General features: G+C 43.4%; 1 protein-coding gene across 3 annotated transcripts in view; it reads left to right on the top strand.

The window, feature by feature from the left end:
* Window positions 1–18,847, top strand: part of NELL1 (neural EGFL like 1) — a gene marked incomplete at both ends in the record, with an annotated part of 886,110 nt that overhangs the window by 282,153 nt on the left and 585,110 nt on the right. The gene's annotated exons all lie outside the window — the stretch shown is intronic.

Consider the following 18,847-nt stretch of genomic DNA (forward strand, 5'->3'; position numbering starts at 1 on the left):
TAAAATAAGGCCCCAAGCCCTCATCTGACTTCATAATATCTCATAGAACAAGCCTGGGGCTCACAGTGGAGCCGAGGGTTTCACCAGCAGAGGTACATGTGATAGGTTACCCAGAGGTCACACTCAAGGTGGCGATTCCTCTGATGCACATCACTGCCTCCCAAGTCTGCCTCTTGCTGCCTCAGACATCTGGTCTTGCCAGTTTGCTGAGAAGAGCTCCATCTCTGAGGGACAGGCTTCTATTTGACATGCTCGTAGAACTTGATTATAGACAGTATCTCAGAATGTCAATTCAGTAATTTACAGTAACTGTCAGGCAGGTCAGACATTTATCTCAGGCAGACCAGGATATTCTCACCTTGAAGGGAAAGAAAAATGATCAGAGGGTTCCTTAACGAGCATGTGCTCAGAGGAAGGTTTTCATAGTAGCTGGCTCTGGTATGCTGGTCACTCCATCCGAACAGTACACAACCCCCGGTCAGGAGGTGGCTCTTCTTTTTTTTTTTTTTTTTTTTTTTTTTTCTTCGGTACGCGGGCCTCTCACTGCTGTGGCCTCTCCCGTTGCGGAGCACAGGCTCCCGACGCGCAGGCTCAGCGGCCATGGCTCACGGGCCCAGCCGCTCCGCGGCATGTGGGATCCTCCCAGACCGGGGCACGAACCCGCGTCCCCCCCATCGGCAGGCGGACTCGCAACCACTGCGCCACCAGGGAAGCCCAAGGTGGCTCTTCTTGAATGGCCACCAGAATCCCCTTCTCCCCAGAACGGGCCCTCCTGACATCCCAGTTCAGTCCTTGCACTCTGGCAATGCGGCTGTTTACTGTTCTGGCTTAATCGAGGTGTAAAGTATTCAGAGGAATGGATTGAGGGCATGTCTTTCAGACCTTGCTACAGGAATTTTTTTTTTTTCTCTTCAGAGAGCATTGCACTTCATATTAATTTCATTTTTATCAAAATACAGCCTTTGTATATTTTAAAGTGACATAGGGATCCATGGCTTATAATGGGAAAAAGCAGCAGTCTGCCGCTCACTCCTTCCCACGCCTTCCCTAAGGAAGTTTCTTTCGAAATTTCTTCCATTGTTTATTTCCATTTGTTCTTATGCATGTGTGTGTATGCTATCATTTACACAATTTTGTTCATTTTCTATGGTGTTTCTCTTACAGTAAACAAGGATTCAGCTTGCTAACTACTCCCCGCCCCGCCTTGTCTGCTCTTCCTTCTTCCCCTAGAACTAGTATTAACAGGAAGCTTCTGGTGAGGTTTGAAAAGGCTGAACTTGCCGAGTGTGCAGTTGTAATCCCCAAAGCCCAGGGCACAGCCAACCAGGGTTCAAATGCCATGCTCTGACCTAACCGTTAAAACTGCAGGCAAGTCATTTAAAATATAGGACCCTGGGTTTCAAGCTCCTCAGAATTAAAGTGGTAATACTTGCCATCTAGAAAGTGTAGGTAAATAACATATAATGTATGTAAAGTGCTTATAACTGCATACCTTAAAAACAGGCTAAGCTAAGGGTAGACCTGAGGGGCTCTTTTGAATGGTAAGGTGTCGCAGAGAGCTTGACTAGAAATACTTCTATACTGGAGAATTTAAAGCAGGTAGGAATATGCCCCTCCTCCTTGGCCTCAGATCCTGAAAAAAAAAAAAAAAATCTCTGCAAACTGTCCTTAGCTTGGCCAGCTTTGAGCCATGTCACTCTGCAGTAATTTTCCACCTTTGGCTGCCCAACCCCCTTTCTGTTCAGTTTTTCTCTAAACAAGGTACAATGTCATTGATGAGGCTTCCTTCTGCTTAGTAAATTATAATCACACGGCAGTTCTCATTCCTTGAAATGACTCCCAGATCACCTTGATTGGGATTTTCAGTGCTTCTGAATTCCTCAGTCACACATTTACAGACATTCCCTAGGTTTATTTCCCCAGGTGGCTAATCTCACCCCATTGTATGTGGATTTTAGGAGTTTAATTCTCAGGTGGCAACCTTATTTCTCTTCTCTTTGCTTCCTTAAGATCTAATCATCCTCAGAAATCAATCTCAGAATTTCCTTTCTGGTGAAGTCTTTTTGGACTTCCTTTGCCATCCATGGGATGGACCACACCCCTCTCTTCCTGTTACAAGTAGGATTCTCCGGAAGCAGATGCTGCTGAGATGGAGTGTGAGGTACAAAATGTTTATTAGGGATCAACACCTATGAAATGGAAGGAAGCAGGATTGGGCAGAGGGAGAATTTATAATGCTGATACAACGAAGAGCTGGAGTAAATATTGTATGTCAGAGGTGTCATGTATGTCACGTCAGACCAAGACACCCATGCCTTTAGATCTACTCTTGGCTCCACCCCCAGTGCAGGCTTCCCTGGGAAGAGCATGTCCTCAGACCTGCAGCTAAGGTGGACCCAGAAAGAGCATGTCCTCAGACCTGCAGCTAAGGTGGACCCGGAAAGAGCTGACAGCTGGGGGCTGCCTACTGACTGCGCTCTGCAGCTGGGTGGCCAGTCCTTCCTGCGGGGTCAGTGGGGGGCTGGGGGTGGCGGTCTTAGATGTCCATTTTTGTGTCTGTCACATATGTAGAGTACTTATGTCAGTTTCTTAGTGAACACCCTTGATTGTAATTTATCGATTATTGTCCGCCTTCTCCCTAGGACGGTAAGCTGAGCTCAGGAGCTCTGTCTCTATTGGGCTCATCATCTCCAGCATGTAGTGGGCATGCAAAAAAAAAGTCATAAAACCAGTGTTTGTCTTCAACGTCTAGAGTTATTTCTACCACTGTAGTCATCACTGTAATCTGAAGGGCAGAAAATGACTATTGCCTGAGCCCCTCTTGGAGGCCTGCTACTGCGCCAGCCTTACACCTGCAAACTGGTTTTATCTTCACAACCACTTTGTGAGATAAAAGCCATTGCTCCCACATTACAGTGGAAGAGCTCGGCTCAGAGAAGTTAAGCAACTCTCTGACTCCAGGGCCTTAGCATTTTCCCATGCACTGAGCCAGCTCTGCTGCTGAGGCTGGGCTTCCGGGTACCACGATGAGAGCACCTCTGAGTTAGGACCTGTGTCTCCTCTGGCTTCCATGTCGATATTCAAGCCCAGAGGACATAGGCCACCCCACATTGAGCACCACTTTAGCTGCTGTATTTTCCTGTTGATGCCACACTAAGGTAAGTCGAGCACCCTCCTATAACCAGAATGCTCTGTTTCATACAGCAAGCATCCTAGAGCTGCGAATCTTCATGTGCTTTGCTCTGTCTTTTCCAACTCTGAGAGCGTATCCCAGATGTTGCCTTTGGGAATGTATGAGCGTATCCCAGCATACCCTTTGATGTGCTGTTCTTCTGTTCTCCCTGTCAGCCTTTCACTGAAGACCACAAAGTTTTCCCCAGGGGTGCCTTTTCTCTCTCCCCCATCAAGGAATTGTCTTGAGTTAGGGGCATGGGAAGCCCACTCACCCCTTTATCCTGGGGGAGTCTTGACTGGCATCTCTTAGGACCAGCCCACCATTCTTGGTCTCTCCCATGATGCTCATGGTGCCCTGATGCAGGCAGAGCCCTGGCCATCCCCTGGGACTGCTGGCTTGTGCCCCATGTTGAAGTGGATACTCATCTGACCTAAGCCCTCCCTCTGGCCCCAGGGTATAACAGTGCTGAAGATATTAACCCTGGAAAGGTTAGAAAAACCTGGAGTTGGTTGGGAAGAGCCTAGGAAGATGCCAATTTGGTTTCTAATCTTGAGGCAAGGGGTGAACATAGATGGCCAGAGGATTGTGGGGGGGGGTGCGGAAATGGCAGCAAAGGAGGCAACCAGGCAGGAGAAAATCTCAGAGCCTGTGCCAGGAAAGCCCAGAAGCAGTGGTCTAGGCTGGAGAAAAGCCCTATCCCTGGAAGGGATGAGTAGGAACAAAGCGCGTGCAGGTGAGAAAGCACTTGGAGTGTAGGATGTGGGGTCAGTACAGTGTGGTGGCTGAAAGCACAGTCTCTGAAATCAGACCATTTGGATCTGAATCCACTTGCCACCAGTCATGTGACCTTGAGCAAGTTACTTGACTACTCTCTGTCTTAGTTCTCTTCTTTGTAAAATGGAGATAATTACAACCGTTACAACATTGGGTTGCTGTGAGAATTAAGTAGGTCCAACATCATCTGCCAAGGATGTTTTTCCTCTCTCTTTTGTTCTTTAAATGAACTTTTGACTTCAGAACAGTTTTAGATTTACAGAAAGATTGCAAGGAGAGTGCAAGGAGTTCTCAGTTTCCCTTATATTAGCATCTGAAGCTAGCTGTGTGATGCATTTGTTACAATGAATGAAACAGAGTTGGTACATTGTAATCAATTAAAGCCCATGCCATTATTCAGACTTCATTGGTTTTACCTAATGTTCTTTATCTGTGACAGTATCCCATCCAGAACACCACTTATATTTAGTCATCATCTCCCCTCCCCTTAGGGACAGTTTCCTTGTTTTTGATGACCTTGACAGTTCTGAGGTATACTGGTCAGGTTATGTAGAATGCCCATCAGTTGGGATTTGTCTGATTTTTTTTCTCACTATTAGGCTGGGGTTATGTGTTTTGGGGAGGAAGACTCATTTATTTTGTACTTTGGGTTATAATCCAATACTACTTTATTTTGCTGTTCTAATTGTTCCAGCCTTGTCGTGTGGGAGCTTCTTCAGCTGGCTCCTCGGAAGGTGTTTTCAGTTGGATTCAACTGTGTCAACTCAGTGACTTAGTTGGATTTGATATAGTAGGAAACCGGGGCTCTGAGCAGAAGTTGCCTGTGCTGTCACTTTGCGATTAGATTCTTTCAGTTGCCAGAATGTGTCTAACCAGCTCCGGGCAGGTCTTCCTAACCTCCGAGATGGGAATTCTTGGAGTGGAATCAAGTTTGTACATTTGTTACCTTATCTTCTCTCCCTGTTCACACTGTAAATTCTGTTTGAACAGCTGAGAAAGATCCTCCCTAGGACAGATTAATGAAGAAATGGAGTTTAATGTGCTATTATTTCCTCAGCCCCGCAATGCTGGCATTCTTTACAGTCTGAACTTTTTCTAACCAAACACTAGACAGGCTGATTTCCCAAGTAAGTTTTATATTCATGGGGCTGATGAAACCGTCATTCAGTGAATGCACAACTCCTGGTTTGAGCACTTATATTTCTGTAATTATTTGCTTGTAGATTGCTCTAATCTCAGGACACTATGAAATCCTGGAAGACGGAGAGTATATTTTATGTATATTTGTGAATCCGTTGCCTAGCACAGTACTATATTAGAGGCTTAACAATGTTGATTAAATAAATGAACACAGGACTGGAAAAGTAACTACTTTGTTTACTTGGTGAACTTGTTAATAAAATATTATTTAAAGAAAGTCAGAGACTGTGTCCCACCCACCCCCCATCTCCCTGTTGTGGTGGTTTTCTTATCAGCTTCTTAAGCACTTTTGAAAAAATAGCCTTAATTTTGGCTCTTGTTTTCCTTTGCCGACCTTTCCCATTGCATTTGTCAGACATTTTGCCTCTTGGCTTTCACTTATCACTGAGCGTACTTGTTCACTGACCTGAACTTTGTCCTTTTTTTTTTTTTTTCAGATTTCTGTACCTTTTCTTGTTATGTCAACTCTGTTTCTCTTTAGGTAACCACCTTTTGACAATTTTTTTTCTGTCCACCAGTTTTATTTCTCTTTCCTTTTTTTCTTCCTTCTTCGGGAGGTGTGATGCTCAGTTTCCTTCAAGCTTTAACATCAAGGAGTTTGATGAATATATTAGTTTTGTTTATTGCTGGATGCCATTTTAAAGAATGGACCCAAGTGTGAATGGAGCAAGGTTGTCAACGAAGGGCCCAGAAGAAGAGGAAGAGATTCATCCTTGCTGTTGAGCTTACTGCTGTGGGTACTGGGTATACGCACATAGTGGGCTCAGGGTTTGCTCTGCAAACCAACCTCCCATTTCTCTATGGTGAAAGCAGTTCCTACTTGGGAGTGACCTTGGTGATAAATGCCTGTCTGGGTTGTGTTGGCCTGACAATATATTAGCCTTTGAAGGTCAAGCTTCTTTCTTCTTTCACAATTTGCTTTAACCTGTTACCCTCAGGTGACTGTTTTTTTGCTCCACGGCTTTATTGTCCTGTGGCTGAATCAATGCTGTTGTGAAAAGGTCAGCAGCTCTGAAACACCTTTGGTTCATAATGGAATGTAAGGCCCATTTTCAAGTTCCTCCCCATCCCTTCTTTTTTCCCCTCCCACCAATAATCGATTCCAGAGCCCCATCTGTGCTTTTCCTCTAAATGGTTCTTCTTTACAGGTGTTAACATTGCATTTAAGTAAAACATAACATTACCCTCTTTTAAGCAGGCACATCCTGTTAGAAACACAGTATGCTGTTCATTCCCACAAACAATGATCTTTGCACTGTCGCTGTTTCTGGGCAACTGTTTTGCTATATAAATGGCCATTTCAGCCTGGCTTATGTGGATCTGATGTATAGAGCTTTTATATCTGAACACTGAGCTGCAGGATCCTATAGCCTTTCCCTTCTGTGCTTCCCATATTGGCAGAAAGTAACTGCATCCTGCAGATCCTGCGGTGGAGAGAGGCTCTTCCATTGTGGTGCTTATTGGCATTACTGGCCACTAATGGATGGATGCCAGATAATGAATATGTAGTTAACTAACCTTTCCATTTCCATTGTGTGTTTGGACAGGCAGGACTATTCAGGGCAAGGTGAGTGCAATTACATACCTTCTCTTTAATGACAAATCAGTTTTGGTTGAATTCACCCACTTTCTCCCTTCCAGTAGCTAAGAATAAACCAATTACCTAGAGAAGCCTTGAGATAAATCAGATAAACACATTGCTTACTTTTTCTTAGGCCATGGAAGCATTTGGTTGGGTAAACACAAACCAATCCTACTTTGAATACCCAGGAGGTCTCCAAACCCTTGAGAAAGGCACATAAGTGTGCCATGATTTAGTTCCACCATCTCTCTAGTTTCCTTTCTCCATTCTCACCCACAGGCACTCCTTTTTTTTTTTTCTAGCTGTAGTGAAGAAATCACAGTCCCTGTAAAAATCTATGCCCTTCATCTGTTGGTGCCTTTGTACACGCTCTACTTTTACCCTAAGTTACCTCTCCCTACTGGTTTCGCACTCATGCCCCATCATTTTTCAACCTTCAGTGACCGCCTTCCCCACCTGTAGAACTGACCATCCCTAACTTCATCCCCCACTTGTACTTGGTACATTGTTGTACCTATCATGACACCTGGCAATTTTTGGTCAATGTGTCGTCTAGACTAGTGCTGTCCAATAGAACTTTGTGCAGTGAGGGGAAATATGTTTAATAGGGTAGCCAGCAGCCATGTGTGGCTACTGAACACTTGAAATGTGGCTAGTGCAAGTGAGCACTGAAACTTTAATTTATATAGTTGGTTGTTGCTACCATATTGGACAGCGCAGGTCCAGACCAGTGGTTTTCAGACGTTAGTATGTATCAGAATCACATGGAGGGCTTATTAAAACACAGATTTCTAGGGCCCACCCCCGGAGTTCCTGATTCAGTGGGCTTGTGTGGAGCCTGAGAATCTGCATTTCTAACAAGTCCCCACGTCATGCTGATATTTCCTTTTTTTTTTTCTTTTTTTAAAAATTGGGATGTAGTTGCTTTACAATGTTGTGTTAGTTTCTGCTGTACACAAAGTGAATCAGCTGTATGTATACATATATCCCCTCCCTCTTGCACCTCTCCACCCCCGCATCCCACCCATCTAGGTCATCACAGAGCACCGAGCTGAGCTCCCTGCGCTGTACAGCAGGTTCCCACTAGCTATCTGTTTTACACATGGTAGTGTATATATATCAGTCCCAGTATCCCAGTTCATCCCCTTCCCCTTCCCTCCCCCCACCCCGTGTCCGCACGTCCATTCTCTACATCTGCATCTCTATTCCTGCCCTGCAAATAGGTTCATCTGTACCATTTTTCTGAATTCCGAGGTTTCATACTTTGGTTTAGTGGTCTAGACCACTGTTGGCAAATTATAGCCTCCAGGCCAGATTTAACCAGCTACCTGTCTTTTAAAAAAGTTAATTAGTTAATTTGGCTGCATCAGGTCTTAGTTGTGGCACGTGGGATCTTCGTTGCGGCATGCGGGATCTTTTGTTGCAGTGAGCGGGCTCTTCCTCGCAGTGTACGGTTTCTCTCTAGCTGTGGTGTATGGGTTCCAGAGCACGCCGGCTCAGTAGTTGTGGCGCATGGGCTTAGTTGCCCTCGGCATGTGGGATCTTAGTTCCCTGACCAGGTATCAAACCTGCATTGGAAGGCGGATTCTTAACCACTGGACCACCAGGGAAGTCCCAGCTAGCTACCTGTCTTTGAATGCATCTTATTGGAAACAGTCTGCCTATCCATTTACGTTGTCTGTGGAGGCTTTCACACCACGATGACAGAGTCAGGTAATTGCAAGAGTAGATCATATGACTTGTAAAGACAAAAATATTTGCTATCTGATCCTTTACAGAAAAAGTGTGCTGACCCTTGGTCTCTATGAATGTGACTTTGTTGTCTTTGTAGCTCTGGGCCCTACAACAGTGTGGGGTACAGAGTAGCCACTGAATGAATGAATGAATGAAATATTATAGAGGATTCCAGTTAGGTATAAATATTGGCTTTACTTATTATGGTAGATTGTTGTAGGCTTTTTACAAATTTTGAAACAATCTATTTGAGTCATTTTTACTTGAGCCATAAGGCATTTAAAATTCATGTCCCTTAGCAATTTGATCAAGCTGAAAGCTTTGAGTAAAGGACTATGAAATGGAAAAGCCACATTAATCTGAATAGGAGGAATACTGGATGTTGTGTTTATTATTAGTAGCTGTAGTAACATTTTATAGAAATCTCATTGGAAAGCCATTTTATCCTGGGACTATTAGGGCAACATTCTCTTAAGACTGAGAAGAGCAGCTTCAAGGACCTGATCCCAAAACCTCTGCTCTGCGACCAGGGCTAAAATTAAGGGGGCTTTCACACTGGTTTGTCCTGGCACTTCCTCTAGGCCACTGAAGTCACAGTTGTGCTGAAAATTTTCAAGGTCCAGATACCAGTAACTAAGAGCTTTTTGGAATTCCATTAAAGTGAGGATTATAGCCTTTAAGCTTTTTTTTCTTCTTCTTTTTTTCCTGTTTCACATGGCTTTTTTGGGGAGCAAAAGAACAGTTTAGAATAGTTTAAATTTAGCAGCATCTAAATTTGTTATCCAATCTGAAAGCTGCAAGTTATTCTTCATCTCTTCTTTTCCCTCATTTCTCATATCAGCGTAGTGGTTAAATGGGTAAGCCTTGTAATCTGACTGCCTAGGTCCCAGATTCTGGCTTTATTTGTTATGAGCTGTGTGACCCTGAGCAAATTACTTAACCTCTCTGGTCTCAACTCTTAGGGGCTCTTGGGAAAGTCACCCAAACTCTCCATGCCTCAGTTTTTATGATGGATTCTGTGTTGTTGACTGGGCACCACCACCACCACCACCATCCCCTTCTAAAGGCATCATTTACATCATATTACAGAGAAGCAGGAAAAAAATTTCCCAGACTTTTCTTTCCTAAATGATTTCTGGTTAGTAGCAGCCAATGACAGGCCCTTGGACACGTGTTGGGAGGCAGGAGAGGAGAAGCCTCTGTTCTCCAGAAGCAGTTACAGCCAGACACCTGGTGGATGTGGGAGCCACAGCTGTTTTCCAATGAGCTCTTAAGAATGACCTGTTTACACTGCAGCTCCAAGCAGTGGTAGGAGGGTCCCAGAGATTCTTTAGATTTTTAGCGGCTTCCTGGTGAGCTCTCAAAATGACTGACTTCATTGCTACAGTCTGAGATCACTAATGGTTGCTTCCCAGCATTTACTCTCCTGGTCCTTCCAAGCATTATGAACAGCTTCAGTCTTCACCTTCTTTCCCATACCTGGAATCCATAGGTTGGCTTCTATTTTCCTAATCAAGCTCTGACTGATATAGTATTCTCATGAGTTAAATACAGATAATAATAGTACCGCCTCGTAGGATTAAATGAATTTTATACAGACACACACACACACACACACACACTCACACACACACAGACATATATACCTGAAGCTCTTTTTACATATTTTATATTTATTTTTTATGTGTCTTCCCCATTCCCATTGGAATATGAGCTCCGCTCTATTTAGATTTTTTTGTTGGAAGCCTCCTCTGCTTTTTTTTTTTAATAATTAATTTTTTGGCTGCGTTGGGTCTTCGTTGCTGCATGCGAGCTTTCTCTAGTTGTGGCGAGGGGGGGCTACTCTTTGTTGTGGCGCACGGGCTTCTCACTGCAGTGGCTTCTCTTGTTGCGGAGCACGGGCTCTAGGCGTGCGGACTTCAGTAGTTGTGGCTCGCAGGCTCTAGAGTGCAGGGTCAGTAGTTGTGGCGCACGGGCTTAGTTGCTCTGCGGCACGTGGGAATCTTCCCAGACCAGGGCTTGAACCCGTTTCCCCTGCATTGGCAGGTGGATTCTTAACCACTGCACCATCAGGGAAGTCCCCTCCTCTGCTTTCTGTCTAATTTGCATTATATGTCCATTCCTTACATTTCAAATGGATTGATATTTGTCAATGCAAATTTGATCATGTGTCTTTTCTCCTAATCAGCAATAACTCCTCATTATCTATGAGGTAAAGTAGAAACTAGTTCCATAGAGTGGAAGATAAAGTTGGCCATGATTGATCACTTACCCACTCACAGTCTGTGCTGTAGCCCTACTGAAGTTCTGAGAATTCTATAACTTACTTGAGTATTTCATATATCCGTGCCTTTGCACATTCTGTTCCATCTGCTGGGGAGATCCTTCCCTCTTTTATCTACCTGGTTAACTTCTCCCTCTTTAATACTTTGCTTAAACATCATCCTTCTGCATTCTGAGATCCTAGGCACAATTGGTCATTTATTTCTCCTTAGTCCTCTTACATTTTGAACTTATTTATCAGGCTTACCTCAGAGTATCCAAAGTAAATATTTGCATGTTTGTCTTTTCCTTAATTCTGTAAGATATTTGCATCAAGAACCTTTTCTTATTCCCCCTGGTATCCCTAGCCCAGGGACTAGGATTGAATAGGATTTAGTAATATATGTGTAACATATGAATGATCGAACACTTTCATACCTACCTCAGCCTTACAACTTCCAAAGGAGTACACTCGGGGTGCACGGCGGGTTAGAGGCCATGGTGTTACAGATTCTGTCATTCTGTAAAAGCTATGTCTGAGTATATGGAACAGTGGGAAATATTTTGGCCGGTGGGCACAAAGACTGATCTGCTAAACCAATAGCAACTGGGAACAAACTGTTCTTACTGTTGTAGCTTCAGGGGTGTCAGATGTTTGGGTTTGATCTCCCTGATTAGGAGAATGTTCAATTCTTCAGAGGATGCTGTTTTCCTCTCTGTCTTCCTGGTTCTTGTCACTGGCTGTTTCATTGTGGCAGGTACATTACGTCATGGCTGTCTGGAAGGAAAAGAGGTTCTTGGCTGCAGATGTAAAGGTGAAGCCAACATGTAATGTGCTGTTGTTTCCCCCCAAGCAGGTGCAAGAGAAGATGTATATTTTCAGTGACTCTTCAGCTATACTTGGGAATTTTTAGTGAGTGAGTTTTTGCAGGAAGGCTTAGCTCTGTTATTTTCCAAATGGTACAAGTTAGAGATGGATGCGATGTGGCAGAATCCTTATTCGTTTTTCATTGGCACAGGCTGCTTCCCATTCAGCCCGTGTATGCTGCTTCATTTTAAGTATTCCTAATGTTTGGACATTTCCCACTCTCGCCTCAAGATGATTTAGTCATCAGAATGCAGTTGGGAAGTTTTCACCTTTCTTTCTGCTTTAATTGGTCTTGTGAAAGCTTTACTCCCCTTGGGGGTGTCAGGGAGCTATAATCAAGTCTGACATAAAATGTCTGGGCTTGTGTCTTAGTTCTAACACAAGCCAGCTTTGTGACTTTGGATAAATCACCTAACCTGAGTCTTGTGTGCATGCTTTTTTAAATAGGAATGATTACATTTGCTCTTCTTATCTCCTAGGGTATATTAGTCTGATGAAGGGCATTCTAGTTCTAGGGCAAAACAAGGACCAGTACAGTTGACTCTTGAACAACGTGGATTTGAACACCTCAGGTTCACTTATACATGGCATTTTTTCAGTAGTAAATACTACAGTGCTCCACAATCCACGGATGTTGAATCCGTGGATACAGAAATGTGGATAAAGGAACCACTGATATAGAGGAGCTGCATATACAGAAGGCTGACTGTAATTTACACATAGGGTTTCAACTGCACGGAGGGTTGGTGCCCCAGACCCTTGTGTTGTTCGAGGGTCAAGTGGACTCCTTTTCCCCTAAACGAGTGACCCATTACCCAGGAAACGTAGACTGCCAAGCAGTAAGACACTGCTGCACTTTAACATCATCTTCTGTCCTGCCAATATTCAGTGGTGGAGAGAGGGTGACTCTGTGGGGCCCAAGAGGGGTTTAAGAGTTAGTGTCCCATCATTCCAGGTGAGTGTGGTTTACTCTGATGACAGAAAGGGAAGTAGGGTCATTGTACACTCTGAGTCTGTCTTGTCTGGTTAGGGGCTACATGTATTTTCAGCTGGGGGTGATTTTGCCTCCAGAGGACATTTGATGATGTCTGGAGACATTTCTGGTTTTCACAACTGGGAGATGCTACTGGCATTTAGTGGGTAGAATGCAAGGATGCTGCTAAACATCCTCCAGTGCACAGGACAAACCCTCCACAACAAAGAATGATCTGTCCCCAAATACCAGTAGCGCTGTGGGTGAGAATTACTGATGTGTTCTACGTGGTCCTGTCCCAGAGCTCCAGGACTAGTCAGGATGAGCAGCATCCATCTGGATGCAGACAACCCAGAGGAGGTGATGAGTGCTCTGAGTGGCCGGCCTGAGGGCCATTTCTTGGTTTAGCCCTGGACCCAAATCCTGAATTCTGCTCCAAATTTTTTTAAATTTTATTTTTTATTGAAGTATAGTTGATTTACAATATTGTGTTAGTTTCAGGTGTACAGCAAAGTGATTCATTTATATAGATATATAATCTTTTTCAGATTCCTTTCCCTTCTAGGTTATTACAAAATATTGAGTACAGTTCCCTGTGCTATACAGTAGGTCCCTGTTGGTTATCTACTTTATATATAATAGTGTATATATGTTCATCTGAGCCCAGCATCTGCTTATGACGTGAACTTGCAGTAGACTTTTCTCTGCCCATTTTTCACCCTGGAATAGTCTCTTGCATCAGTATAACCTAATGGTTAAGAATGTGGACTTAACAGATGGAATGCCTACTTTGAATCCTGGCCTGTCGTGTATTAGTCACGCGACCACAGACAACTCTCTGTGCCTTCACTTGCTTGACTCTAAAATGGAGATATGAGTACCCATCTTACTCGGTTGTAGTCCAATTAGTATGTGGAAATAATACTACCATATGCCAACTACCAAGCACCTAGAATGGTGCTTGGCACTTAGTAAGTGCTTGAGAGATATTAACCATTATGTATCTGACTATACTTCAGAGCCAGTACACACCAATATAGCATCAGGATATGGTTCCCATATAATTTCAATTCAGTTGGTCAAAACTTTATGCCCTATTTTGTGCAAGACACAGTGCTGGGCAATAGGAAATTAAAAAATGCCCTAAACATACATTTAAGTAAATGTATTAGTTTAGTCCAATGAATATAATAGAACTGTATATGTTCTCCTATAGCAGCTCCAAATTGGGAGTGGTTAATTCTATCTGAGGCTATCTGAGAAGAAGTTATTTATTATTATTATTTTTTAAAAGGTTCATTTTTAAAAGATGTAAAAGCAGATGGGGAGAAGGACTTTCCCGGTAGAAAGCAGAAACTTCGCCTTATTCTGTAAACTCAAGATGGCTTATCTCTCTCTCTCTTTTTTTTTTAAATTTATTTATTTAATTTACTTTTGGCTGCGTTGGGTCTTTGTTGCTGCGCACAGGCTTTCTCTAGCTGCAGTGAATGGGGGCTACTCTTCGTTGTGGTACGCGGGCTTCTTGCTGTGGCTTCTCTTGTTGCGGAGCACGGGTTCTAGGCGCGTGGCCTTCAGTAGTTGTGGCATGTGGACTCAGTAGTTGTGGCTCGCGAGCTCTAGAGCACAGGCTCAGTAGCTGCGGTGCACTGGCTTAGTTGCTCCACGGCATGTGGGATCTTCCTGGACCAGGACTCAAACCCATGTCCCCTGCATTAGCAGGTGGATTCTTAAGTGCTGCGCCACCAGGGAAGCCCAAGATGGTTTATCTCTTGAACCTTCTCCACATCTCAACTGTTCAGTCTCCCTGCCTGGTATCACTTTGACTTTATCTCCCTGATCTGCAGTGACAGGAAGACATCACTCCTTCTTGTCTTTCTGTACTTTTTCTGCCTTATAAATAGACTTGTGTCAGAAAAGACATCTTTGTGTGGGAGGGCCTCTGAACTCGCTCCTTTTATCCCTTTCCTGCTTGGAAGAGATACCACTGTAGGAGGCCCAAACTGGCCACTAATTTTGGGAGCCCATGCAGTAGACCAGCTGGACACTGTACTGATCAGTGGTGATCTGGGAAGCTGTTTGAACTTATTTACCCTCGTGATGAGCAGGAAAAAACCTCTCCTGGTAGGGATCTGCTGGCTGATAGTACAGAGAGAAACTTAGGAATAAAGAAAAAAAATTCTCTTTTCTAAAGGTTTTAGACCTTCAGAAGGGTACCCAAACTACAAAGTGCCCTTTCTACAGAGAAAGAGGGATTATGTTTTGCTTGTAACTGTATTTTTTTTTTTTTTTTTTTTGCGGTACGCGGGCCTCTCACTGTTGTGGCCTCTCCCGTTGTGGAGCACAGGCTCCGGACGCGCAGGCTCAGCGGCCATGGCTCACGGGGCCTAGCCACTCCGTGGCCTGTGGGATCTTCCTGGATCGGGGCACGAACCCGTATCCCCTGCATCGGCAGGCGGACTCTCAACCACTGCGCCACCAGGGAAGCCCTGTAACTGTATTTTAATGAGCTACATTTGCCTTAAGAGTTGAGATAAATGTGTTTACATATCCAGCCTTACAGCCAGTCTCCTGAGCCAAGCTGCACAGACTGAAGGAAACACTGAATATTGAAGCTTGGCCTGATGGGGGTAAAGGAGGGGTGCAAATCTGAACAGAGTTTTTAAATCTTTAATAATCTCTTTCATGTTTATCTGAGGGTGTGAAAAAATGGGTGAATGATCAATTCATTATGGCCCGTACAGGTGAGGGTAATTGCTCATTCACACTCGGAGTTGCTTCATTTTAGGCACAGGGCTTAAAAATTAAACTTGTTTCATCATCAGAGCATGTCCTAGGGAAGGCAAGTCAGGTGAAGGCTTTATTATTGCTAATTATAGTTTTGTACCTTTAGAGAAGCACCTGTGTTGATTGCATGCAAGCTTGCTGTTCTTTGAATGCATGCAGATTGCATTATGTACGCTGTACTGGGCCTCTTGATTCCTTACATAGGGAGTTGCCTCTGAGATGTGAGATGATACTTTCAGAGTGGTGATAGGCCCATTTGCAATTTTGTTTCTAGGAATTAAACTATCAAAAGAATGTACCATTTCTCTTGAACTCCAAGGGGACTGATTTCAGTAGCGTCATGTTTGGCCTGACCCAGGATAAAACCGTGAGAAGCCAAGTGAACTTCTGTCCTTGACATCAGACCTTCTCTACCCTCTCTTCTGCTGCCTTAATGGAAAGTGCATTTTGGGGGTGTCTCCACCTTGGCATAATTGCCATTTTTTTCGTAGGGGCCTGTTCCATGCATTGTAGGGTGTTTGGTAGCATATCTACCTTCTGCCCACTAGATCCCAATAGCATTCCCTCCCCGAGCTGTGACAACCAAAATGTCTCTAGACATTGCCAAGTGTTCTCTAGGAGGCAAAATTGCCCCTGGTTGAAAAACCACTATACTATTCAATGCTTCATTTATACAGAAAAAAAAAAAGGAGTCTATTACCCTGTGACCCTCAGCTATATGCTAGGCAATTCAGGAGGTTATTTGACCTTCACAGAGGACCATGTGTACTGATTTGCCTTGGCAAGTCTTGTTTTATACCTGTTGTCACACCACAGTTATTAATAGCACCCCCTTTCCTTTTCAGAAGTATACAGGTTTGAATGACAAATTTTAAAGACACCATAGGTTTGAGTAAAATACTTAGATCCTCCCAGTTGGAGAAAAAGAAATTAAGCTCTGAAATTCAAGTGATTTGCCAAAGGTCAGGAGCACAGCTACTAAATTGGGTTGCTGAACCTTGAAATCAAGATGATTTACATCCGAAGTCCTATTGGTTGTTTTGATATTTCTGTCTGATTTCCCCAGAGTAATCTGTAGTAACTCTTAACAATAAAAGGGTTTCAAGAACAGCCATGGTAAGACCCTGGAAGAGTTCATCCTTCTCAGTATCCAGAAGCAAGAAGAGTTTAGAATTGGACAGTCCTAGATGCAAATCTGAGTTTCACTATTTACTTTTCCGTGACCTTGGGAATATGCCTCCTGTATTTCTGTGTCTATGAAATAGAGATAATAAACTGAATACACGGCTATCCTAAGTGTTAAATTAGATAACGTATGTATAATATGGCACCTGGCATATATGAAACACTCAATAAAGGGTTGATATTATTAGTATCAACCCCAAGAGAAGACAGGAGGTGGTAGCGTTCAAGACATAAAGGAAAGCGGGCAGAATCCTAGGGGCTGTGATAGGCGAGAAGAGTCCAGGGCGAGGGGTGCCGTGAAGGGCTGTCAGGGTCCTCTGGCTCCCTTGAGGGGCTGCATCTGGAAGGAATACTCACTGAAATTTTGTAACTCAAAGCTTAAGCTCTTCCTCCCTTCCTAGGATATTGTGAACTTATAGGGCACTGTTGAAAAGCAAAATGCCATAAAGACCCAAAGCCATGAATTTATAACAGTGGGATTTCACCTTGGAGAGTTGAGTACAGAGAAGGCCAAGCCTGGTGCTGGAACACAGCAGTTCTAGTTCTGTTCAGATAAGCAGCTGGGTGGTCCTGATCTCCTCCTTTAAATCTTTATTTTCTCACTATAAAAAGAATTGTAACTAAGCCCTAATATCTTCTTTCCCATAAAAAAAGACTCACAGAATGACTTTACAGCAAAGTTAAAAGAACAGTAAAAGAAACTGTCTAGTCAGCCACAGCACTGTCATCTCTCCAAGTCCCGTGTGCTAGTTTTACTTGTACTTTGATTTTTAAATTCTGGAATCTAAGGAGTTACCCCTGGGGAGCGGCAATACAGGTGACTTTTATAGTTTTTTGTGTTTACTTGTATTTTCTGAATGTTCTACCATGCGCATGTTATCACTTTGCAAATCAGAAAATATCTAATGCTGCTCGTTTATTTTTTAAGGCTATGAGACTGCAGGTTGAATAGGCCAGTGGGGAAGAATACTTCCTACCTAGAAAAAAAAAGTCCTTTGAGTATTAAGACTTAGAATATCCGTAGTGTGTAACCCTGCCGGGCCCGTGGACCATTAGCTGAGAGATAATGTACCATGGAACATGCTAATAAACACAATGCATGATGCTTGCTCACGCTCACCCCCATGTCCCAGCTGCATGGGCACAGGTGGCTGGTGTGGCGTCTTTTTTCTGGCCCATCACTCTGGGGAAAACAGACGTGTTTGGTGTTCTGCTCAGTTGCTTCGATGGGTTTTAGTACACCACATTTTATTTTATTTCCATTTTGTGCATGTATTAATAATCACTAAGCATTTCTCTAAGGAGTTGCATCATTGCATAGAAGCTGCTCTACCAAAACAGGTGCAAATGTTTTTCAAAAGCCTTCTTGCAAATAAAGATGGCTAATGAGTTTTCAAAACTAGTAACCATTCTCATCCTTTAGAGAGAAGAAAAAAGATCTAGAGATGTTTTGATGTTCCAAAGTAAGAACAAGCACATTCAGTTTCACTCAGAGATTAGGGTACTTTTGGAATGTGTGTATTTTGTTCATTCGTTTACAAATATCTGAACTATGAAACCAACTTAGAGAAATGGATTTGCTCAAAATCAAGTCAGGGGAATGATACTGATTATCATCTTTACCATTAATTTGACTAAATTCTCTGTTCCATGGCTTTCTTTACCTAACAGGTTCTTTGGCGCTTGTCAGTGTTTGGACCTATGCACTCATATAGTCTCTACAGGACACACTGTAATAGCCAAGGGCTCAGTTCTGGAGTAGAGGTGCAAGTCCTGGCTCTGCTAAGTACTTAGTAGCGTTAGTTAAAATTGTATTGTCCCGACTTCTTCATCCATCAAGTGGGAATAATAATAGTATCTATCTTGGAGGATTCTTTTGAGGAGTAACTGAATGTAGATTGCTTTCAAGAGTGCCTGGCCCACCTACTAGAGAATGGACTTGAGGATATGGGGAGGGGGAAGGGTAAGCTGTGACAAAGTGAAAGAGCGGCATGGACATATATACACTACCAAACGTAAGGTAGATAGCTAGTGGGAAGCAGCCGCATAGCACAGGGAGATCAGCTCGGTGCTTTGTGACCGCCTGGAGGGGTGGGATAGGGAAGGTGGGAGGGAGACGCAAAAGGGAGGGGATATGGGAACATATGTATATGTATAACTGATTAAATTTGTTATAAAGCAAAAAATAAATAAATAAATAAAAAATAAAAACAAAACAAAACAAACAAACAAAAAAAGAGTGCCTGGCCCAAATTAGAGCTCAGTGACCGTTCACTTTTATTTCTGATATTCATTGCATTCTGTGATTGA

Source organism: Hyperoodon ampullatus (assembly GCF_949752795.1).
Source record: "Hyperoodon ampullatus genome assembly, chromosome: 7".
NCBI lineage: Eukaryota > Metazoa > Chordata > Mammalia > Artiodactyla > Ziphiidae > Hyperoodon > Hyperoodon ampullatus.